This window comes from Bombyx mori, chromosome 23 (genome assembly GCF_030269925.1).
Source record: "Bombyx mori chromosome 23, ASM3026992v2".
In the NCBI taxonomy this organism is placed as follows: domain Eukaryota; kingdom Metazoa; phylum Arthropoda; class Insecta; order Lepidoptera; family Bombycidae; genus Bombyx; species Bombyx mori.
Window position 1 is genome coordinate 11,710,058 of NC_085129.1, and position 27,074 is coordinate 11,737,131.

At 36.0% G+C, this 27,074-nt stretch overlaps 1 protein-coding gene and 1 long non-coding RNA gene across 3 annotated transcripts in view; both read right to left on the reverse strand.

The window, feature by feature from the left end:
• LOC101739051 (uncharacterized) overlaps positions 1–13,630 on the reverse strand; it is a 61,580-nt gene extending 47,950 nt beyond the window's left edge. The window contains exon 1 of the mRNA XM_038019404.2: positions 12,889–13,630. The gene's annotated coding sequence lies outside the window, so the exon portion shown is untranslated. The remainder of the gene's footprint in view (positions 1–12,888) is intronic.
• Positions 13,631–22,632: 9,002 nt separating this feature from the next.
• Positions 22,633–25,794, reverse strand: LOC134201098 (uncharacterized). Of its 2 annotated transcripts, XR_009976278.1 has the most exons (3): positions 25,675–25,794; positions 23,064–23,253; positions 22,633–22,741 (listed from the first exon to the last, which is right to left on the reverse strand). It is a non-coding gene; the product is annotated as an uncharacterized LOC134201098 (long non-coding RNA). The 2 variants fall into 2 exon arrangements; XR_009976277.1 differs by lacking the exon at positions 25,675–25,794 and having other exon boundaries at positions 23,064–23,463.
• Positions 25,795–27,074: the final 1,280 nt, after the last annotated feature.

Here is a 27,074-nt window from a genome sequence, read left to right on the forward strand (position 1 = left end):
TTCTTACAACCGGAGCGTATTCCCTAAGCGTACCCCATCACGTCTATTCTTGTCGGTAATCAGTCATATGTTCCAGACAGAAAGTAATACAACCGCTGTATCAATGCTGATCCACATGTTCCAGACAGAATGGTAGGTAGTACAACCGCTGTATCAATGCTGATCCACATGTTCCAGACAGAATGGTAGGTAGTACAACCGCGGTATCAATGCTGATCCACATGTTCCAGACAGAATGGTAGGTAGTACAACCGCGGTATCAATGCTGTGTATGGTATTGAGACTTCAATTTATATTTTTTTGGTAAGCAATAGCATTAGAATTATTATGTTATTTTTAATGCTTAGATCCGTGAACGAGCTCACGGTTCAACCGGTGTTAAGTGGTTACCGAAACCCATAGGCATCAAAAACTTCAATCCCGCCTCCCACTGTGGGACATTTTATAGTAGTTAGTTAGTTTAGTTTTATAGTACAACGATTGGCCCACCCTTCAAAACGAAACGCATTACTGCTTCACGACAGAAAAAGACACGGCGGTGATACCTACCGGTGCGGACTCACAAGAGGTTCTACCACCAGTAATTATACAAATTATAATTTTACGGGTTTGATTTTTATTATACGGTGTTATTCCTATACCGTGGAAGTCAATAGTGAAGATAACTTGAGTATGTAGTTCATTAGAATAATTGGTACCTGCCTGCGGTATAAAATTGGTACATAAAAAAACCTAATATAGAAAAATAAAAAAATATGTATATATGTGCATAATTATAACATAATCTGTAATATCCACCTACGTTGTATTTTTCGAGTTTCGTGCGTTTCGGAAACCATTCGATCGAGGGTGGACAGTGAAACCTACACCACATCAACAGAAATACAAAAAAAATTCTAAGAATAGGAAACTACGTCACAGCTCAGACATGTAAACCTTTAGGAAATTTTCTATCCTGACTCCCAAGAAGGAATCATCGAGTAATTTTCTGACGGCAAAACACTGACTGAGAAACCTGCTATTGTATTATTCCATTACGTTCTAAATGCAAATTTAATTCTTTATAGTGAATGGATTTGTGAGTCATTCATTTTCACCGCTCCGTGAATGGAAAAGAACGACATTTTTTTTCCATTTGTGTTAAATTTTTTAATTAAATTTTCCGCGCTCGTGTCTCTGAAGTTAGGCAAGATATATCTATAAGTTTTCAGTATCGTTGGCCCAAACTTCGCATCGTGAATCTATTTCGCCATGAAGTTGAATTAAAAGAAATTGGGCATTTTTGAACTTATATCTTATTGGAACCGTACTTACTTTGTTCAGAAAATAGAAGAAATACAACACGCAACCACTGCATAAGTAGTATGGAACATTAATTATCTCACTACTATAAGGATGGTACTTCATATGTGTATTAACTTTTATCCTCATGTTGGTAAGTCAATGACCCATTATAATGACGAGGAAATTGTAATTAGCTGTGTCTATTTTTGTTCAAGGTCAACGTTAATTATTGTTTTTTTGTTTCGTTTTCGGACTTGAATAAGTATACAGAGATTGTCTTTATAAACAATAAAGACACATTAACGTTCTATATTGACTAAAACGACAATGTGAACACGGGCCATAAACCACCGACATTGAAATTTTCAAACGTTCTGTTCACACACAAAAAAAAAAAACAAGCAACGAAAATGTTTTATTTTTCTTTAAAAAAAAAAAAAAAAGCTGTCACGAATAACATAATCATTAACACATAACATAAATAAAAACGTAATTATGTAACATCGGACCGCATAATCGAAACATTATAATAACGTTTCGTTTACCGCATGCGGTGACCTTGATTTCGCGAGCAGCGTGTCGCTATTACGTAAAGCTACGTCACTGACTTATGTCACGGATGGCTACGTCTAGTTTGACGTCACGGCGACACACTCGCGCCGTGCGGGATTTTACCGAATTAAATCGCATTCAATTCTGTGTTTTTTTTGTTGTTTGTTTCCGTGGCGTAGATGCACGAACGAACTAATCGCACATCTGACGTTAAGTGATTACCGTATCTATTGTGTATACAAAAAAAACTCACTGATTGAGACAGAATTATTCAGTACGGAATTTCATGGACGTAAACAAACGCGAAAAAATTTGTTAGTTCTCAGAGAAATTTAAGGTAGCTAAAACGATGATTTAATTATTTCATGGTCTTTCCCATTTTTGTTAATAAGTATCAATATTAAGTAGCGTTTTATTTGTTCATAAATCAAGATAAAATAGGTAAAAGGCTGCTTGAAAAATTAGATATTTTTAATATATTTCTTAAAATTTGAATTAGTAAGAATATATATTGAAACTCATCACACGATACGTATTTCAAATACGTCGTATTACACAGTAACATTTATAAAATTTAACTCACTTTACCACTGATTCCTCATTTTCCGTCGTTTTATTTTTTTGTTCTCAATGTACGCTGCGACTAGAAGTTCATAAACTGGTGTGCCAACCTCATGCTTAATGTTGCAAAATGATCATTGTCAAGTTGGTCATTCATTTACGTGCCGAATCAAACTATGACATGGTGACAATTTCTATCTACATCTCCTTATGAAGCAAATTATTCTTTAATATTTTAGTGTCTCATTTACTCGCTTAATAAATGTCAGATACATTATGCACACCATGAAATATAGCATTTAATAAAAAACTAAAAATAAATCGTAATAAACTTAAAAATTAAGATCTCAAATTAAATGCTTCCATTACAGCGCCATCTATAGTCGAGTAGCTTAACTATTTGAAAGATTGTAAAATTCTTAGCAACCGTGCTGTCTAGCGCCATCTATACGTAATTATTTCAGCTCAATGTGTTTAGTCCCGTTAGTTTTCTGTTTTTAAATTTGAAAAATATTTATTAACAGCAAGACTTTCTTCCTGCCTAATGCTAATAGCCTTTAGAGGCTATTTCAGTTTCACTTTAACCTGTAGGTGACCTCACGGGGCTCAAATCCGAAGTGTTGCTAACACTGGCAGCAGGAGCAGTGCTTCGCAGAACCTACTACCGAATCGGAAACGCGACCCACTGAGAAGATCCAGCGAGAAACTCTGGGCTCTGTCTATAGGTTAAGCTAATAAATCACAACAGAATTAAGTAAACTATAACTTTCCGTCTGGTTCAAGCGTAGTTTGTTACAATTATTATTTTATTATTATTATCATACCTTTTCTTAGGTTTTTGCAAGTCGCGGAAAAAAATTCAAATGTCAACGTATAACACCTTAGTCTACTGGTAAAACGTCTTGTGAGTTTCCACGGGTAGGTACCACCACCCTGTATATTTCTGCCGCGAAGCGGTAATGCGTTTCGGTTTGAAGTGCGTGGCAGCCTTAGAACCCTAGAACTCATATCTCAAGGTGGGGGGGCGTTTGTAGATGTCTATGCGCTCCGGTAACCACTTAACACCAGGTGGGCCGTGAGCTCGTTCACCCATCAAAGCAATAAAAAAAGTTGTCCGTGACCACGAAAATCTGTAAAGTATTCGAAACATCCGAAATAATAAAACGAAAATCGTAAACGTTGGAACAAACCGTAAAAGTAATATTAATTAAATATTCAAGTCGCTGACCAAATTGCGAATGTATTTTTATAAACGAATATTAATTTAATTCAATAACTATTACGTTTCACAGCCGTAATCGTCGATACGCGAAGTAGAGTGTAAACGCACCTATATCCTCTTTTAAAAACGCCAAAACAATTTAATGTAATCATAAATTAGCAGAAAATAAACTAGATCCGTATCGTGATGCCTAAATAATTTTGCTTTGGACTTTTTGTAGTAGGGTATTTATTTTTTTCCTTTTTTTTATACCTATATTGGTAACCTCAAGGAGTCTTAACCGAGCGAGTAGGTGAGCTCACGGGACTCTGACCTGACGTAATGGGTTTAAAAGTTTAGTACTAATCAACCCTATGATACGTTCTTCATCGTATGATATTTCTAACAAAGTAATCTTGTTTATTTAGGGAGCTCTGGTGCTCTCAATCCTTCTCTATGGTCCTGAGACGTGGAATGACGCATTGATGCCTTCGAGATGTAGTGCTGGAGGAAGATGCTGCGAACCCCGTGGACAGCTTGTCGGACTAACGCATTCATACTAAGACAGCTCAATATGCCAACTCTTTACCATCTATCACAAGAGTTCCTGAGTTCTTCGGTGACATTGCCAGAAAGAGCGGTGACAATCTTGAAAAATTTATAGTAACTGGCAAGATTGCAGGCAAAATATCTCATAGTCACAATCCAATGTGCTGGTCCGACCGAATCCGCACCACTCTGGATACCACAGTCTACGATGCCATACCACCGCCGAGGACAGAGGAAGATGGCATGATGGATGGAAACATCATCCAGAGAAGAATAATGGGAGGAGATGGTGACGACCCTCAGACATGATTAATGCGACTCAGGCAGGAGGAGGGAGACGTATTATGTAATTAAAATTGCCATAGAAATAACAACGTGAGCTTCACACTGATCTTGATGATGATAAAGAAACAAAGAAAAGCATTAGACAAAAAAAAACAGAAGACAATTCGATTGAAGGGTAGGCTAACTGGGATAAAGTTACCAACAGCTGCCCGAGTGCCTCCAAAGGAGATCTAACAACTCAAGGGCAGTTTCTTCGAGAATATGTACTACCGGATCGGAATCGCGACCTGCTCTGAAGATCCGGCGAGAAACTCAGGAGGCTGATGCAAGGGTTAGGTTGCACGTTAGGTTAGGCGTCTAATGCAAGAGTTTCATACTTGATCTCGTCACATATGTACGCTCATACCGCCCGATTAGCCTCCTCATATCTCTAGGCAAACTGTATGAGCGTCTGCTCTACAAACGCCTCAGAGACTTCGTCTCATCCAAGGGCATTCTCATCGATGAACAATTCGGATTCCGTACAAATCACTCATGCGTTCAACAGGTGCACCGCCTCACGGAGCACATTCTTGTGGGGCTTAATCGACCAAAACCGTTATACACGGGAGCTCTCTTCTTCGACGTCGCAAAAGCGTTCGACAAAGTCTGGCACAACGGTTTGATTTTCAAACTATTCAACATGGGCGTGCCGGATAGTCTCGTGCTCATCATACAGGACTTCTTGTCGAACCGCTCTTTTCGATATCGAGTCGAGGGAACCCGCTCCTCCCCACGACCTCTCACAGCTGGAGTCCCGCAAGGCTCTGTCCTCTCACCCCTCCTATTTAGCTTATTCGTCAACGATATTCCCCGGTCGCTGCCGACCCATTTAGCTTTATTCGCCGACGACACGACTGTTTACTATTCTAGTAGAAATAAGTCCCTAATCGCGAAGAAGCTTCAGAGCGCAGCCCTAGCCCCAGGACAGTGGTTCCGAAAATGGCGCATAGACATCAACCCAGCGAAAAGTACTGCGGTGCTATTTCAGAGGGGAAGCTCCACACGAATTTCCTCCCGGATTAGGAGGAGGAATCTCACACCCCCGATTACTCTCTTTAGACAACCCATACCCTGGGCCTGGAAGGTCAAGTACCTGGGCGTTACCCTGGATGCATCGATGACATTCCGCCCGCATATAAAATCAGTCCGTGACCGTGCCGCGTTTATTCTCGGTAGACTCTATCCCATGATCTGTAAGCGGAGTAAAATGTCCCTTCGGAACAAGGTGACACTTTACAAAACTTGCATAAGGCCCGTCATGACTTACGCGAGTGTGGTGTTCGCTCACGCGGCCCGCACACACATAGACACCCTTCAATCTCTACAATCCCGCTTTTGCAGGTTAGCTGTCGGAGCTCCGTGGTTCGTGAGGAACGTTGACCTACACGACGACCTGGGCCTCGAGTCTATCCAGAAATACATGAAGTCAGCGTCGGAACGGTACTTCGATAAGGCTATGCGTCATGATAATCGCCTTATCGTTGCCGCCGCTGACTACTCCCCGAATCCTGATCACGCAGGAGCCAGTCACCGTCGACGCCCTAGACACGTCCTTACGGATCCATCAGATCCAATAACCTTTGCATTAGACGCCTTCAGCTCTAATACTAGGAGCAGGCTTAGGGACCTCGGTAACCGTACTCGTCGAACTCGACAAAGAGTTCGCCGTGCAACCTAACCCATGAATCAGCTCGCTGAGTTTCTCGCCGGATCTTCTCAGCGGGTCGCGATTCCGATCCGGTAGTAGATTCATTCGCGAAGCAGCTACTCTTGAGCTGTTAGGTCTCCTTCGGAGGCGCTCGGGTAACTGTTAGCAAATCCCACCCCTCTTGGCGGAGCCTTTGCTCGCCCACCTGTCCTGGTGAAACTAGAAAGGCCTCCGGGCCATCAGTAATCCTTCAATCATATAAAAAAAAAAAAAAATGTACGCTCATTACATACAACACAAGAGAAAATTCTTGCTTGGGATTGGTAAATGCAAATAACATTTTTTTAATTGAAAACTTGCGTAAAAATTTACCATTGCGATTCGATACTCGATTAAACGTGAAGATTATGATAAAAAGGGACAAAAATATTTCGGATATACATCTATCTATCGGATTTTTACTGGTGGTAGGACCTCTTGTGAGTCCACGCGGGTGGGTACCACCGCCCTGCCTATTTCTGCCGTGAAGCAGTAATGCGTTTTGGTTTGAAGGGTGGGGCAGCCTTTGTAACTATACTTGAGACCTTAGAACTTATATCTCAAGGTGGGTGGCGCATTTACGTTGTGGATGTCTATCGGCTCCAGTAACCACTTAACACCAGGTGGGCTGTGAGCTCGTCCAACCACCTAAGCAATAAAAAAAAAAATCGGATTTAGCCGGCAAAATAATGAAACAGACTACTTTCTAAGGTTTCACTCCTGTCACACGTGAATAGAACACATGTTTTTCTTTTGTTCGAAATATCTAGAATATCAACGTACTTAAATCAGACTCGATATATTTGATCACCTTCAAAGCATTATAGTGAAGTTCATTAACCTTGAACTCGTGTTTTGTTACTAAGGCAAAGATATCCGCAGTTTTTGCGTTGTTGCGATCAGACTATAATATTTATGCTTCAAATAAAAATAAAGCCACTTAATAGTACAGTCAACTGATTGTTTGTACTGAAACTTATACATACTTACTTATAAATATGTACGAGAACTTGTAAAGAAAAACTTTTATCATTTAAAACATTTAAAACTGTTTAGTTTTCTTTTTTCTTAGATGGAATCACTCGCCTGCCTGTATATTACTAGCTATACAACATTATTATTTTTCACCCCCACAAAGATTCTCATCATTAACGCCCCCGCAACTGGTGTAAGGAATCCAACACTCATATAAATATTTGCCTATCCATTAAGTACATGTATTTTCTACATGGATACCAAGTTTCAAGTCAATCGGATGCATGGTTCAGTAGTTATAACGGAACATCCATAAAAACACTATAGTTTTATATATTTGTATACATAATAACACTGTTTAAAATATTAATTTTAAAAGAGATTAAAAAGAGCTTTAAATGTTGTTTTCTTAATATATCACAGAAAACGTAATTAAGTATTTTATTATTTATTCATTCTGAAGTATTCCATATCATTATATATGTGTAATATTTATCATGTTATAATTCTTTTTTTATTACACCTTGATGACTTAATAATGTGTTGTTATGTATACAAAACCGGATTTAGAAATAAAACTGTGTAGGACAAAATGATAGGATTTTGAACTTTATTCATATCTGTCTTTGATTCAAAACTAATTGCTGATGAATTTCCAGCACGATGTAACAGTGTTCTTACATTTAGATTACTGTTGCCCATTTACTGTTTATTCTATATTAATTGACCTAATTTAAGTAAATATTAAAAAATAAACCATAACAGTAAACTTACAATGCACGAATGTTTTCAAATTAAGATCCTTAAAATATCATCGTTTTTTGTTAATTGAATATGTACTGTAGTATATAATATATTTTCAGACATCTAATAATTAGTAGGTACATTGTATTTATTCGATCGCAACATTTGATATCACGCAGACTTTAACCTTCGGGAAACACAAATAGCAGGAGTGGATGGGGCGTTGTAAATCTATCAGTTGCAAAAGAAAAAAACACGGCAGCCGTTGTTACATTTCATTTATGATTTAAAATATAAAAATATCGGTCTTGTTAGTGAAAAATAAAAAAGAAATATCTTCATTCGTAACTACGAAAGTGTTTAGTATTCGAATTGTCGGAAATAAGAAGAAAGAACACGAGATTAAGCCGTAGAAGTAGTATTACATTAAATTAAATAAATAAAAAACCGTTAAAATTTTCCGCAATTCGATTAAAGATTCAATTTCCTGTAATTCGTGACATAATTCGCTGCCCTGTTAAAAAGTTTTCATATTCTTTGTAAAATCTGCCTAGTTATTTCATCGAATTTCTATATAGATGCTGTTAATTTCTGAACATGAGGTCAACATTTTAATTACGCTGACATAACGACTATTCTAAACCTGATATCATAATTGACTTGTGCAATACCATCTCGAGCGAAACTTCTACGATGAGGGATAAATAATAAGCTATGAGTATTATTTTATTTTAAATTCTACTGTTACTTATAACTAGCGGCCCGCTCTGGCTCCGCTTGGGTCTTTAACAAAAATTTCAATGATATTTGACGTTGTTTAATTTTTTTTAATAAAAGAACACATTGCGGCATAACTATAATAGTTAGACATATTATTATGCTGTCGCGACACTTTTTGAAAAGTCGTTGTACATTATTTTATTCTATCATCAATAGTTTTCGCAGGGCGCGCGATGTAATGAATATTTTATGTAATTTTTTTACACCTTGGGTTACATTATTGGAGTATTATTATAGCACTTATTTAAAAAAAAATTATAGCCTATGTCACTCTGGAATAGTGTAATTTCGAAACAGTGAAATAATTTTTCAAATCGGTTCAGTAGTTTCGGAGCCTATTCAATACAAACAAACAAATCTTTCCTCTTTATAATATTAGTATAGATATACCACTGTCAAAATACAATATATCGGTTGAATGTGTTTTGTTTTTTAAAACGTCAGAGTGTATACTTAAGTAAAATGTCTGTAAGTAAAAAATTCACGAGTCTGAAGCGAAATGAGTTAACATAAAACAGTCTAAACAAATCCAGCCTTGTGAGAAAATTGTCTGTACAATTGTACCGGCAAGAAAAATTTCCGCACGAGTTAGATTGGAATTAGAAAAAATCTACTCTAGGTTTGTGTTTCTGCTTATCCGTTAAACTCTTGGCAGAGTTACTCTAATAGCATTAGAGGGGATTATCATAACACTATATAATTACTATAGGTGGGAAGGGGTAGCTAGCAATTGATTAGTATCAATTAGGACAGCTAATTCGTGAATGAATTTAATTAGCTGACGTTATGAGATAACTGTGACGTCAAAGTCTTCGAAAAGCTCAACAAGTACCTGTGACCTGTGCTTTAGTTGCTCCTTGTCAAGGCCAGTAGCGTCCAACAACATGGGTGTGAACTCGATGGTTCTGTGGGAGTTTCTCCACATGGCATCGCATTAAACAACGCGTTACCCGTCAGCCAAATGTGCTCCGTAAGTATAAGCAATAAAATACCAGTCCGCTTAGTTTGACTTTAGATGAACCTTAGATGATTATATGAAACCCTTAATCTGTTTTTTTCTTCTTTATATATTCGAAGATATTCACTTGGCACACTTTGAAAAAAGACACGTGACAACTGTTAATAAGCGCTTGGATTGCCAAACATTCGCAACTTTTGTTTTTAATGTATGTCTTAGTCTTTTAGGTCTCTTAAAACAGATTCATTCTCAGTATCTTCGGATTCGTCTTTCTCAGATTCTACTAGATGTTCCAGTAAGATATTCTTGAATCTACTGGTACGTCATCTGTCGCACTTTGATTGTACTATGAAAATGTACCTAAATAACTGACAATAGCTGGATCAAGTTTTATCATAATCGTGAGAATGACTAAGGAACAAATAGAGGACAAACATACAAAGAAGCATTGCTTGCTTTTTTAGATTAGTTCACTACGTCAGACGAACACGCACTCAAATGAATCTCTTTATTTTCAATATACTGCTCGACAGCCACTTGGATCAATGCTTAGTGTAACCATAATATAGTTCGTAATAGACAACCAAGGACCTCTTGTGAGTCCGCACGGGTAGGTACCACCAGCTTGCCTGTTTATGCCGTGAAGCAGTAATGCGTTTCGGTTTGAAGGGTGGGGCAGCCATTCTAACTATACCTTAGAACTTATATCTCAAGGTGGGTGGCGCATTTACGTTGTAGATGTCAATGGGCTGCAGTAACCACTTAACACCAGGTGGGCTGTGAGCTCGTCCACCTACCTAAGCAAAAAAAAGTACGAGTCAAATATATTATTATGTCGTTTTATAATTTAAAAGAATAAATAGGTAGACGTAAAGTATGTACTGCAAAAAAAAAATGATACACACATTGCAGTACAGACTAATTCGGTGGTGCAGTAGCTAGTGTCGACTACTGGACTGAAGGTCGCGGGTTCGGTTCCCATGTTCACGACACGAAAACCCTCTTGTCGTGGTCGCCGGAAATTACATACCCGATCCTGTGGACCGGAATGGTAAACAGTCGACGTCGCCCTGAGCACGTCATTACGGATCCTCCCGATCCATTAACGGTGCTTTTAAGTACCTCAAGCACCGGTCACCGTTCTCGAGGTCAAGGGCTCGGCGAGTAAACTAACGCATAGACACAGCCCACTGAGTTTCTCACCGGATCATCTCAGTGGGTCGCGTTTCCGATCCGGTGGTAGATTCTGCGAAGCACTGCTCTTGCTAAGGCCAGTGTTAGCATCACCTCCTGCTTTGAGCCCCGAGAGCTCACCTACACGCTAGAGTTACGCTGATATAGACTCTCAAGGCTATCAGCCTAGCTAACTCAGGTAGGAAAAAAAAAAGGGCAAACATTTGTATCATGAGCAGGATTGTTCGCTCTTCGTCTGGTTTATATACGTATTTATATACGTTTTAAATATAAATGTATATAACATATCTAAATATATATATCAGTCTTTGGTTATCATAGTACGGGGAATCCTAGTTTGGGACCAGGTGACCATGTGCTACCAGTCCTCAGTTCTCTTCATTATTATAGTAACGATACGTTGTGTAAACAAACACAATTTTACATTAGCATGGATGTGAAAATTATCAAATTCAATTAACATAAGACTATGAATTACAAAAACATTCCGTTATTCAATGTTCAGCTAGATTCCAACATTATGAATTTAGGGGACTTCCGAACGATTCAAATATTACGCATCCTCCCTGAGTCGCATTCCTCGTGTTTGAGGATCGTGACCATCTCCTCTCATTATCCTTCTTTGGATGATGTTTCGCCATCCTCTGTTCTCGGCTGTGTGTATGGCGTCGTAGACGGTGGTATCCAGAGTGGTGCGGATTTGGTCGCATTGGATTGCGGCCACGAAATATTTTGCTTGCAATCTTGCCAGTTAAATTTTTTTTTTATTGCCCTAGCAGGCAGACGAGCATACGGCCCACCTGATGGTGAGTGGTTACCGTCGCCCATGGACTTCAGCAATGCAAGGGGCAGAGCCAAGCCGCTGCCTACCGCTCAATCAGTCAAATTTCACCGCTCTTTCTGGCAATTTGACCGAAGAACTCAAGAACTCTTGAGGCAGATGATAGAGAATCTGGTTTGGATATTGAGCTGTCTTAATATGGATGCGTTAGTCCGATATGCTGTCCACGGGATTCGTAGCATCTTTCTCTAGCACCACATCTCGAAAGCATCAATGCGGTAGCGATCAGCTGATTTCAGCACCATAGAGAAAGATTGAGAACACCAGAGCTCGGACAAGTCTCATTTTGGTTTTAAGAGATATTTTCGTATCTCTCCATGTTCTATGGAACTGAGACATGGCGCTCTTTGCTTTGCCTGTGCACCGTCTAACGTCACCCTCACAAGTCTCCCTTCAAATATTGTAATCCCGCTTTCTTACGTTGGTCGTCGAAGTACCATGGTACGAGAATATTCTGAAAATATCAGTAACAATCCATATTTCTTAAACGGCTTTGGAATGCTACTTTATGACATCAAGCCGATACGATGCCGTAATTGCCGCTGACTATAGACCCAGTAGTTGGACGCTAATACTTCGAAGACTAGTAGCTACTAAAGCACTCGTCGCTATTCTCGTCGAACTCAGATAGTTCCACGAAACTTAGTCCATGATATCAGCCGATAGAGTGCTTTCGCTCGGTTCTTTTTAGCTGGTCGATTCACGAAGTCTAACAGGTAGCTATCATTTAGCTGTTAGACTTTCCTTAGAGAGGATCGGGCAGGTGGTCCCAAAAGAAGCAGTACCTATTTTTTCTTTACCTGATCGCCAGTAGCCTAAGGGGCCATTCAAGTAATCACCGAACAGAAAGCAAAATTTTTAGAAATTGGCCGAAAAGTAAAAGGAAAATTTCTAGAATTAGTATAAGAAAGTCGCTGAGAAATATGTAGTATTTTTATTTAAATATACATTTAATAACATTTCAATTTTAATTATTTATTTTCCTTAGTTATTATTAGAAAAAATAGATTACTTAAAAGCTTTACGCACGCGATCTCGTAATGTAGGAGTATCTCATTTTGAGCGCATTGTGAAAGGCGCGAAAACGATACAATCGTTATAAACTCGTTCTATAGTTAAACAAATAAAATTTCCATCTTACGTGTCAATGTTGGGAACTATTTTTTGTTTCGGGCCGGTGGCCGAACCTCCGTAGACTGCGTTAAATTCAATTTAAAATAAATAAATATACTTACCGCGTACAATTGGAACACTCAATCACTTTAAATCATCGTTTGCACTTCGATAAGTACTGTTTAATCACACATACAATTAACAGTTTTAACTGGGTGTATTAAACTAGCATAGTGGGCGTAGCGTGTTCCTTCCTGTATGTATTATTCATGAATCGGTATTATCGATATCGATTTCAAAACAATCCGTTCAAGTACACAAATGTTCTTGCACTTGCTTTCACTATCTTGTGACGTTAAGTCAGCGCGCCTCTTATCGCTGCAGCGTAACCGATAACGAATCTTAACGTAAACAATTAACAGTTCAAAATATTTTTTTCGATTCGAAACGCTTCGATTTCAACTGGCAACATTAGTTGCGTTTCAAAATTGGAAAATCAAACACGAAAAAAAAATATATTCGCGTTCGTCACGAATTAAAAATGACTGCACGTCGTCCGCCTTTTGTTATCGCAGCTAAACTAACATCGGAGGCGTATACAATTTACACGCATACATCCGTAATCTTAATAGCCAGCCGGTCACAATAATAACCGCGAAAATAATGCCGCCGAGACCGGTCGTGTTGTCAGTGACTTACACGAACATAACTTTTACGTTGATTACAGTACGTTGCGTAACGCGAGGCGTCGTGCGTTCCAACGTTTCGGTTGAGAACTAGGTATCGGCTCGCGGCGCCCACGCTACACGTATCTACGAATTATTTTCGTCTAGTCGACTATGAGTGACTAAATGCAGATCAAAGCACACTGGAACTATGGCCAAGCGTTCCGTGGACGTTAATATACGCCGAATGCCGCGACTGAACAGATTTGATACTTGAAAACAGTATTGGATTGTCAAAATTGTATTTTCTCAAATTAATTTCAACAAAATTGCGTACCTAATGATTATTACCTAAAATTCTAATTTTTTTCATTCAATATATTGTAACATGATACAAAAAGATCAAGTAAGTTAATGAAGATACAGTTTAATGGGTGGGCTGAAATATTGGCGCATAATATAGATGGATTGAGTTACAGAATTGTAATGAATATTATCTCACATAGTCAATTAAGTTTTACATTTTGACTTTGATAAATATTATTCTTAGTTTGAAAATAAAAATTGAGCAATAAGTATCAATTATTAAAGTAAATACAGAATTTAATATTATACATATTTTATCCATTAAAAAGATGGTAAAATGGTTTTAATATTAAATTGGAAACAAAACACTCCAAATTTAGATAGATGGGAACTTAACACTATTTTTAATTACACTAATTGAACAAAATATTAGTATAGAATACTTAATAATAGAAATCGAATAAAATACGTACCCAACAGGGATCGTAGATTGATCGTAGCGGAGAATAAAGACAAACTATTTATGACTGAGTTTTGACAAATTTATGGTATATATATATTCCTGCTAAGCTATAAGGTATCAAATTGATTTATTTCTCCAGCCAATGTTAATAGACCTACTATATCTAAATTTTAACATGAAGTTCGTTTGTGTGTATTTTACATTTTAGGCATTTTTACTTACTCCAGTGGTTGTTAAGTAGCATCAGCGCTTAAAAGTGTACTGAATAGTAAAATCTGTATGGTAAAAAGATGATCTGAAATTTGAGGTCTTCTTCTTCTTAGTCGAATACTTCATTGCTGAAGGTCGTGTCCTTGAAAGCCCTTCGTGGCTCTTTGTACCCTCAGCTTCCATTTGCTTCGGTTTTCGGCTTCTCTCAGGGCGTTGGTAACAGAGAGTCCAGTGAGCGCAGTTATCTGATCCGACCAACGGTTTGGTGGCCGGCCGGCGGGTCTTTTCCCTTCTACCTTGCCCAACACAATCAATCCTTCAAAGTTGTCTGGTGGCCGCCGAGCAATATGACCAAAGTAACCAAGAACATTCTGGTAGCAAATCGTCGACAGTCTCGTTTCTATACGTAGAAATTTGAGGTAGTATCAATTAATTTTGCTCAAAATTCGTATCGATTCTTCGTAAGGATCGCGACCACAGCTTCCGGACTGGCAAACTTTTGGTACTAGAGCAATTGGCAGCTGGCAGTCTCACCCGTTTGCCTGGGTTGTCTTGTTTGACAACGTCATTCTGTCAGTCGATCGGAGATCTTCCTCGATTTCCGTCTTCCACGTGAGACACAACACTGAGTTTTTCCCAGTTATTCAGGTCTCTTCTCGCTACGAACCCGAAAAACCCCGGACATAGATTATGTTCGTATACCTCAGTAAATTTATTTTCGCTTTCAATCATAATTTGAAGCGCTCCGCCCGGAATGGGTTCGACCCCGTTATGTATATCTACTCGTATCGAGTGATGCAAATAAATTCAAATCCTACGACACGAACGTTTTTAATAATTTTAAAGATTTTTCTATAAGTAAAACGAAAAGAAATAAACCTCAGTTTTCTTCTCTTTGTTTTTTTTTTGTTTTTTTTATTGCTTAGGTGGGTGGACGATCTCACAGCCCGCCTGGTGTTAAGTGGTTACTGGAGCCCATACACATCTACAACGTAAATGCGCCACCCACCTTGAGATATAAGTTCTAAGGTCTCAAGTATAGTTACAACGGATGCCCCGCCCTTCAAACCGAAACGCATTACTGCTTCACAGAAGAAATAGGCAGGGTGGTTGGTACCTACCCGCGCGGACTCACAAGAGGTCCTCCCACCAGTAATTACGAAAATTATAATTTTGCGGGTTTGATTTTTATTACACGATGTTATTCCTTCACCGCGGAAGTCAATCGTGAACATTTGTTAAGTAAGTATTTTATTAGAAAAATTGGTACTCGCCTGCGGGATTCGAACACCGGTATATCGCTCAACACGAATGCATCGGACGTCTTATCCCTTAGACCACGACGACTTCAAAATGTGTGACATAATTTTACAGTATCCCTGAATATATTTAATTAACTACGCACCTGTAACTTGCTCAAGAGCTTCAACTAAGACAGAAAAAATTACAATCGATTCTTTACCGAGAAAAGGACATTAATTTTTGTACTCGTTGTCTTAAACATATTCTATGGAAACAAAGAAGGGAGTTAAAACTAGTATGTATAATGTATTTCCATTATACAATTGAATTGATGATGCTAATAAAATATAATATATTTTTTTATTCACTTCGCACGTTGAATGTTATAAATAAATGTGAACGCATATTATAAAATATGAAACGATATTAATATTAAATTTAAATTTAAATTAAACTAGGCATTGATGACACATTCAGCCTTTGTAATCACTCAAATAAGTGATTTTCCCTTTTTAGAATGTATCTAACACGATGATTCAACGTAACGAATGCTATGGAATATTTCACCGAAATATGTATGTAATGAATGATTGAATGTCAATCTGTCATATGACAATTGATAGTTGTTTAAATAATTTTTCGGTTAATGGACGTTGTGAAATGTGTGATAAAGAATTATTGAAGAAAGGGCATTAAATGTTGTTTCTTGTTGTTTAGAAGAAACGCAATTTCGTCTTTTCTTATTTAAACACCGTAATTACTATTATAAAACAACATTTTTGCTAATATATTGAGAAAATGGAGAAATTAAGATTTGATTTTACAATGAAATCAACGGCGGATGGAAAAACAAACCTCGTATACATAACTTCCATTGCTATACCAAGCGGACAAGTTTTTGGAATTCCAGTCGAATATCAACCTATAAATCTTCATAAGGTTATCACAACTACTCCTAACTACACCAGAGTAAAAAACTCTTCAGTAAAAAGGCATCAAACGAGGAAAATATGGATAACTGTGACGGAGGAAATTTCAAAAACATATTTGGATGAAGAACAAAATTTGCAATTCAATGATTGTTATTTGGAAGAGATTTGAGAACAACCTGTTAGTTCTGAATCGACATCTAGTGATCATATCACATGCTTGAAAATTTGTTAGAAAAATTACAAGAACAAAAACAGCAGAAACCAGAAAAACAAAATTTAGCGAAAATTGCAAAAGATTTTATTATAGAAAAATTTAACGGCCGTAATTCAAATGCATTACAGTGGATCAAAGATTTTAATTAGGAATGTGAACGTTTCCAAATAAACGAGGATAAAAAAAAATGAAATTTTGAAGAACTTCTTAGAAAATGCTAGTGTAGATTGGTACAGTTGTATGCTGATGAAGCTTACAGTAGAATCAGAATGGAGCAAATGGGAGACTTTTTTTTTTTGTGATACATTTGCGAATAAAGGATGGTCCTCCACTATATATGCTCTTGCCTTTAAATATCAATCGGGATCCTTACTTCAGTATGCTTTAAAGAAGGAGAAATTATTGTTGGAAGTCAGGAAGACAGTGGATACCGGAACAATTATTGATCTCATAGCATTTGGTTTACCCAATTATGTGGCGGACAAGATTGACAGAGAAACATTACAAGGAACGGAAGACATTTACAATGAGATTGGAAAATTGGAATATCTGGTGATGAAAAATAAATATGAAAAAAGGAACAGCTCATATAATTTAGATAATAAAGGGAAAAAGAGTGACGAAAAGAAACCATGCCCAATCTGTTTAAATGAGAAAAAAGGGAAACGGTTCCACCCAGAGGACAGCTGTTGGTTCAAAGAAAAAAATAAGAAAGCTGTGGTTAAAACAGTAAATAATTCAGAATTGGAAATAGAACTGAATGAGACAAACCCAAAAAACTAGAAATACCACCATTAATAAAAATAAGTTTACAAATAAATGACACTTTGAAGGTTTCTGGAGTCTATGACTCTGGATCTAATGTTTCTTTAATTAATGCAAGATTATTGAAAATACAAGAGAAACAGAAGACAAGTGATATGCAAGTTGTAAACTTAAAAACTATTAATGGTGAGAAAAAAACGAAAGGTATGGTGACGCTAAAAATAAAAATCTACAATATTGAAAGAAATATGGATATTTTTGTGGTGGATAATGAAAATTTTAACTATGACTTCTTAATTGGTTTGGATTGTATAAAAAAATTCAAATTAATACAAAATGAAGAACTTAACATCATACAATATCCCGAAAAGAAAAGCATAATCTCAAATGAAGATTGTTCTAATGAGAATAATGTAACAAATGTCGGAATTCCTGATGTACTAGGTGACAAAAATAAAGAACAAACATTTAAAGAGAGAATAGAAGAGAAAGAGAAGAGAGAGATGGAACTATACTCTGAGATAGTAAAAAATGGTACTACTATAAATACCATCAAATTGTGTGAAATTAATTTCAATGAATGTAAACATTGATGAATTTCAAATGTCAGTAAATCATCTAGATTTATATCAGCTATCAAAAATTGAGAAATTAGTAGATAAATACAAATCTGTTTTGCTAAAGACAAATATGATGTTGGCTCTGTGCAGGATTATGAAGCCCATATAGATTTGATGGTAGATAAATACTGCTACGTCGTCCTAAAAACGTCCGTATAGATGCACAGTTGAAGACAGAACAGAAATTGAAAGTCAAATATCGAAGCTACTACAGAAAAAATGGATAGAGGAATCTTACAGCCCGTTTGCTGCTCCTGTAACTCTAGCATATAAGAAAGAAAAATATATTTGACCAGCAAATATATTTTTCTTTCTTATATGCTACAGAGAAGGGTATAAATTGGAAGAAGGCGATAGTGTTTATGTGGAGATTGGAAATAAACTAAACAGGAAGAAAATGGATGAATTGAGAACAGGGCCTTACAAAATACTAAAGAAGATTTCAGAATCGATCTATGAAGTTGACACCGGACACAATAAAGCAGAATCAAACCTCTACCATATAACAAAGTTGTCCAGTGTCTATCTGATGTGATGAACAATTGTAAAACAATTCACTGCCTCTTACAATTGTCTTTTCAGCGGGGGAGATGTAATGAATGATTGAATGTCAATCAGTCATATGACAATTGATAGTTGTTTAGATAATTTTTCGGTTAATGGACGTTGTGAAATGTGTGATAAAGAATTATTGAAGAAAGGGCATTAAATGTTGTTTCTTGTTGTTTAGAAGAAAGGCAATTTCGTCTTTTCTTATTTAAACACCGTAATTACTATTATATGTATATGTCGATTGTGGTAAATGCCTTAGTAATGTGGTAAGTTGCATAAATAGGCTATTAGAAACGAAATAACTTCGAGCGGTAGTCCATTTTGTTACACAGACTCAGTTCAGGATAATTCGCGCCCTATTTACATTTATAACAATATAATATTTTACAGAAAGTAGTGATTTAAGAGACTATGGCTTAGCATGCCCCTGACAGTGTTAATGTCCGTGAGCAACGGTGACTGTCCGCCATCAGTTAAGACATAGGCTCGTCTATCGCCACTAAATGTCACTAAATAATAAAAACACGCGAAATTAAAAGCTAGTAAATAATTTAAAATAAAAAACAAATTTGATTATACTTAGTCTGTTATTTTAAATTACACTTAGCGTAATTATTTTTAAGGTTTAAATTCGCCACTTATTTTTATTTGACTTCTTTAGACGTTTCAAATACTTGTTACAGTTTTTTTGTTCACGGAAGTTTGTATAGGACTTCACTTTTTAATTATTTTTTATATGTTATAAGCTTAACACTTAAAAATTTGGTTAATAATCCGCAGTAGGAAATACTTTCATTAAACGATCTCATTACGTCGATATCGATAAAATGTTTCGATAAATATTGATAGGTCAGTCGTGTTACGAGTATGAGTGATGTTTTGTTTCGACTCGTGTGTTCTTTTTTAATTCAAAATACTTTTGTTACTAGACGATCTACATTAATATTGTGAATTTCTGCCAAGTATCAAAACCCCACAGGTACGCTAAATACGATAACAAGACAAAGCAGAGGCCTTACAAGGTTGCCTTACAAGGCTCTCGTAACAATGCGATACAGAATGTAAAACATCAATTGATATTGGTCAAACAATGTATGACAGTGTATTAAAATTTAATAAGCACAATTCCTTTGTTGGACTCACTCATCAAGGACGCTTCGATATTGATTGGTAAAACTTGCGATGGTCTTGATAATGAAATTCAATAATACTCTATCCAGACAATTAGGTTTGAACGAATTCATAATTTACCTAACTGAAAAAAAGCAACAGAAAATATATATAGTTACTGGTGGTAGGACGTATTGTGAGTCCGCACGGGTAGGTACCACGTCCCTGCCTATTTCTGCCGTCAAGCAGTAATGCGTTTCCGTTTGAAGGGTGAGGCAGTCGTTGTAACTATACTGAGATCTTAGAACTTATATCTCAAGGTGGTTGGCGCATTTACGTTGTAGATGTCTATGGGCTCCAGTAATCACTTAACACCGGGTGGGCTGTGAGCTCGTCCAACCATCTAAGTAATAAAAATAAAAAAACACATAAGAAGAGGCATTAAGGGCCACCTTAAATTGAAATGATCTAACAATTTAACCACTACTGACCAAGCCGAGGTCAGAGCTACACAATCTGTCTGGCTATTAATTAGAAGATATAGGCCAGCGGCTACGACGGCTCCTTTGTTTCCTGCTATGTGTGTCCCAAATACCTAAATTTGAAAATGGTGTTAAAACACTTTCTGAGTCCATGTTGTCTTGCGCCCACGTTACAGCATAGTAGTTTTTTTGCAATCGGAAAATATACCAAACTGGACGTTAATAATTTTTGTATTAGATTATGTTACTACGTCTATTTATATTAGAAGACTTTTGTGTGTCATCAGCTAAAGAACGTTTGTTGATCAAGCTTTTTAATGATATTTTTTAAGCCGGGCCCGCTTTGCTGGCCGAACATTAATTGAACTTTGATCGGATTGCTACCAAAGATCCTGACTCATAAGATCACCCACTAGGACAGTCTAAAAAAATTCTGAAAATTCCATCGAAATCTCCCAGCCTTTTCGGCGTCTACACGACGACAAAGGAACAGAAAACGTACATACAGAGATCTTTATTTAAAAATTTAGATTAAATTTTATTTCTATACCATTATAGCCTTTATCGTTTCAACATCCAGGGTGTAGACGTCGTATAATTTCAATACAGAACACATTAAATCTCTCATATTAACTGAATAGTTCAGATGTACGATAATATTTTCGATTGCTATGATTTTACACACGCTATAGCCTTCGACAAGGTCACTGACCTTTTTCTAAGAAAAAACTACTAATGTTTGTTTTACGTTTAATTTATTTACTTGTTGTAAATTTATTTTTATTTCTTCATAAGGATTACTAAAATGCGTGTTTTTTTTAATTAAAGCGGCACCGTCACTTCCCCCCTGTATATGAAGCTTGTCATTAACATGTGGTTTGTCACGCGACGCTAGCGCGGGTCAGGTAATCGGGCTAATAGGTCAGATTAAAATCACTGAATACGAAGGCTTTGCAGTTTTTGCGCTAAATATACTAATCGATTAAGTGAGTCTAATATTCTATACAAATTTCCAACAAAAATCGCTCTAAGGATACTTAAATTGAATTGACTTTTCAAGGTTTTTTTTTAAATACAATTTTTTTCTTTTTTCTTTTTTCTTTTTTTTTCTATTATCAAATCAAAATATAAATTTATTTCCAAACATTTACACAAAATATTATTTTAATAACCTAAAAGTACATATTATTATCTGCAACACGCTTCGTCAGATTATAGAAATAGAGTTATCAGCAACATGCTTCGTCAAAAAGTACAATACTTACTTTTAGCTACAAGCGTCGTCATAGTAGTTTTCAAGGTTCCACAGACTTGTATGGGCCCTAGTTCTAGTTAAAGTCACTAATAATATATCAAACAATGAGCTCTTAAGTAAATTAACGGTGCAGTAAAGAATTATCTTCTATGCTAATCTAAATAGCTGTTTTTCATTAATAAAAGACAACGTCATTGAAATCTATCAATGACTTTTTGAATAAATAATTTAGGACTTTCAATTAAATTTAGCCTTAAATATATTGAAGTTAAAAAAAATTATGCGTTCGAGTGCTATAGGTATGGCTGCGTCGAAAAGTTAACTGAACACATTAGTTTTTTCGGATTTCGCGAAGTGCAGACATAAACTCAACTATTTTTACGATTTAATCTTTCATTTTATAAACAATAGCCGTACTCGCTCGCTTCGCTGGGCATTTAAAATTAACATTATCATTTATTGTCATTATTATTAGGGGGTCCAACACTCATATAAATATTAGCCTACCCATTAAGTACATGTATTTTCTACATGGATACCAAGTTTCAAGTTAATCCGATGCATGGTTCAGTAGTTATAACGGAATATCCGTAAAAACCACTGTAGATTTATATATTAGTATAGATATACCCGACCTTTTGAAAATCACAGTTTACGTGTTCAGAGACTAATGAAGTCTGCACAAAGCGCGTATTCCTCTCGACGTTCGCAAGTTTTTGTTATACGTAACAGGTTTTGGGGCTCCCACTAAACTATACACTAAGCTCATCTTTAAGCAGCTCTGGCATTTCTAACTATATTGGGATGTTGGTCACCCCAAACATTATTTGTAAAGTAAAGCTTCGATATTTAAATAGTATACGGACTAACGTCGAATCTTTTCCAAACATGCCTTTTAGTATTTAGGTTTTTTTGCGCAAAATTTTTTTTAAGGATGGTCTTTTGTTTGATTTATAGGTTCGTTTTCACGAAAAAGACGCCTAGCTTGTTAGATTAACCTAAATTTTATTATTATTGTTTTGTACGTTTCATCTTACGAATGATATTCACTTTAATATATTATTTCTTTATTTTTAATCTTAAGAATTATTTCAAATTCGATGCACCGCTTTGTTGATCATGTGGTTAGTGACAGGTTCAGTTCCCGACCATACTATCCCTGTGAAAGATGTTAGATAAAAATATCAGATAATGAAATTCACCCAATGACAACCATAATAATTAGATGAAGTTCGTGGCTGGACCAAGAGCCGTGGAATCGTGTCCCACTTTGTCCTTTTGTTTTTGGTCTTGGTGTTGAATATCTGATTCTATAATCTATATATACAACGTATACGTTCAAACGTATACAAATATGTATACATATTAGACTCTGATTTCCAATACTACAGACAATCCTGATTGCAGGCCAGATGACCGTCTGAAAATTGTTCCCGGTTATTGAAGTGAAACTTCTTTATCGGCGTTGGAAAAAAATTTACCGTCACATTTTTCGGTTACGCGTCACATTTTTCCGTTACGCGCCATCTTTTTCTTCACCATTCATTGTTGCCGTACACAAGTGAAGGTGCCTCTTTACTCGGTAACAATAATTATAAAATACCGATGATTTTAAGTGGAGATTTTAATGTAAATTTTGCATCGGAAAATTCTTTGAAGCTAGTTGAATTTCTGAAAGATAAATTGAATTTATCCATGAAAAACAGTCCTCAAACGTCAACAACAAGATCTGGCACTACAATTGATGGAGTTTTTACTCGGTCACTAAATTTCGTGGAATGTAAACCATATATTTCATATTTCAGTTACCATAAGCCATTAATTACAAAAATATATAATGACAATGACAATGATAGTAATAATTCTATTACAATTAATGAAATGCTGTAATAATCTTAGTAGCAAAAAGGTAAAGTGAAATAATTGTATTATTTGTATTCATGTCTATGATAATAAAATCCTTTTGTTTAAACTTTATCTAATTTAACTTTATTTAACCAATTTCTAGAAAGTTGCATGTAGATCATTTTTCGAAAAATAAGGCCATAAACAAGTTTCACTTCTTACGTGTGTACACTAGTACACGCACACATTTTTATTTATTTATCTGCTGTGCTATCTGAGTACATTCTTAAAACGTAGTACAATTACTACTTAAAAAAATATTAATTCGTATTACTTGACGGCTGTTTAATGCGGGATATTTATTTTTTAAATTTGAACAATTGTTTAATTTTAGTATAATAAGCTTAATAAACTAGTTATAGGTATTGTAGGTTGTACTATATGCGGCAGAGATGCGAATGTTGCGATGGATATGTAGAGTGACAAGAATGGACAAGATAAGGAATGAGTGAAATATATCAGAGGAAGTGTGAAAGTAGCCCCGATGATTGACAAATTAAAGAGCGGACGGTTAGCGTGGTATGGACATGTGATGCGTAGAGAGGAGATGCATGTGACTAGGAGATGTATGGAAATGGCAGTGCAAGGTTTACTGGTGGTAAGACCTCTTGTGAGTCCGCGTGGGTGGGTACCGCCACCCTGCTTATTTCTACCGTGAAGCAGTATGCGTTTCGGTTTGAAGGGTGGGGCAGCTGTTGTAACTATACTTGAGACCTTAGACCTTAGAACTTATATCTCAAGGTGGGTGGCGCATTTACGTTGTGGATGTCTATGGGCTCCAATAACCACTTAACACCAGGTGGGCTGTGAGCACGTCCACCCATTTAAGCAAAAAAAAAAAGGTAGAGTGCAAGGGAAGAGGTCGACCGAAGAAGACATGGATGAAGTGTGTGAATGATGATATGAGAATGAAGAGAGTGTTGAGATGAGGGATGATAGAAGAAAGAGAACGGAATAGAAAAATTCGCTGTGCCGACCCCTCTAGTGAAGAAAAAAAAAGAAGAACCTTAATATACTACCTAGTAATTTAAATTTAGTTTAATTATAGTATAAATATATAGACGATTCCACTGAATCGCGTCACATTTTCTTAGACACCAACAAAGCTAATGTAGGTACTTGATTTAAGAAAACATACTCAAATAATAAGATCGTCTTTAAATTTAGATCGAAGTCTCCAAGCCGTCTGACGCGGACACCCTCTTTAAATCAAAATAAAAACGAATGAAACTATAATTAATAAATGTGGGCCGCGAAGAAAACCCAAAAAGTAAACAATATTATTTAACAAGTCATCGGTTGATTAATCTTTTCCAAGCGTACGTGACCTCAGAAAGATTCCATTACAATCCATTGCACTATCAATGGCCTTTAGCACGAGATATATTTTTACATCTGACTTAAGTAATATAAGGTTGTAGCGTGTAGAACTGAATAATGTGTCCATAGTCGAGTTGCATAAAATTCCAGTTTTTTCATTATACAGTTATTATGCAACACGATATTGACGTTTTAGAAGGAAGTTTAAAAAAATCTATTTTTTTTATAACTCCAATATAATATGGTCAATATATTATTTGTGAAGCTAAATCTTTAAATTAATCAATATTAAATTCTACTTGCTCAGTATAAATTTTTTGAAGAACACAAAATTTTTTTTTCACGTATTGTATTAATAAGCGAGTATTGGAAATTATTTGAAAATTAACCACATAAACAATTATGATTTCTCACCTTAATAATGATATTGCGCATAGCGTCACTATCATTGTTCTAAAAACTACATTTGACTTATTTTATTAGTACTATAATATACTGTACAGCGAGATAGACAGAACGACGCCACTGATTGAAAGTGAATTCTTTGTTTCTCAGAACTTGGATAGTGACGATTACGTGTCCATTGTCGTTGAAATTAGAACATTAATTTGTATTCAATTGTTTGGTTTTTAGATTAAACAGGACTTGAACAAGGGAACAGTTCTTGTAATCTTAGTTCATACATAAACGACAAAAGGAAGATCTTCCGACAAACGGGTCGTATTTCTCGATAGACATAAGATGTTCCAAATTGTTCGGAACTTGTATTTTATATCTACATATATATTAATACGTGAAGCAAAAACTTTGTACCCCCTTTTTACGGAAATTGCGCGGACGGAGAAGTATGAAATTTCCCACACTTACCTATAGAGAAGGAGTTCAGAATGATAATAGTTTTTTTTTAAATTATGCATAAAAATACATTAAATCAATAAAAAAAAACATTACACACACTACCAATATGTATTTGACACACACAAGCATGCACACTTTTTGTTTAATTTCAAACTTTTCATAATGCTTATAGTTTGTGGTCAAACTGAGAATAGATTAAATATGACTTTTTGGCGGGAACGCCAAAAAGTTTGTTTTATTTTGTCTATTTAGTGTTTCTTGGGGTTTAAATGTGTAATAAGGGTGGTTTATTAACTGTTTAATATCTGTGAAAGTGCACAAATGTGGAAAAATTAAACAAAGCCGCTGGACGTAACTTCTCGGGATCCTCCAAAAAGTCCACTGAAAAAATCTTCGTAAATGACCACCATTTAAAGAGATTATACTTCGTCTCATATCATCTCATTTAATTTCATCCCAGTTGATTAATGTCTCAAATTAATCATCTTCATTTCATTTCACTCCATAATATCATTTTTGTAAATATATGAATATACATTAAAATAAGACATGACTTAAAGGGCTCAGTTACCAGGTCATAAAATCCCTTAAAAAATATTAAATATTGTTTCTTTATTAATATTTCTCTAAAGTGTATTTTTGGTGAAGTCTATGATTATAGAAATATAAAAGTCTTTGCAAATAGAATCATAATAGTGTACAAAGTTATAATTTCAATTAATTATAGTCGAATTTCGACTACTAGGGGACTACTAGTACATATTAAATTATTATTTACTTCCCTTGCCAATTTCGTTAGCGCGATTCAGGCCTCTTTCGAATATCTTCTGTGGAGTTTGTATGGAGTTGGAACAGATACCCTTCGTTTGCCGCTAGGGGCGCTGTTTCAACTCCATACAAATTTGAGTTAGCTTTTACGCGATCGAGAAGTTACAAAATTCGCACTAAGCACACTGTTCTATATCAGCTCTATGTCACTATATGAAAATTGTATTGAATATTAACGTAAAGATGTATCATAAATATTTACCACAATGCCCAGCTTAACTTTACAGATTTTTAAAGCCTATTTCCAATTCTTCCTTTGTGAATGTAGGTACTAAAATTGCATTTTATTCGATATCGAATCAAACGCCATCTTTGAAAACGCAAACGTTAACGTTTTAGCTCTCTTTGAACTGAGAATTTCAAAACAAAAACATAATTGGTATTTAAGGGCAATTACAGCAAATTAATCTCTTTCGAAGTGTTTGAACTGCTCCTTAATTAGGTATAATCGTTTTAAATTAATTAAATACGTAACTAAGAGCGTGTGAAATTCATCCTGTCGTGTTAGGTGGCGTGTTCGTTTGTGATAAGCCGTGAAATGAAATTTCAGATAAACGGAGTTCTTTCAAAACTGGTTTGGC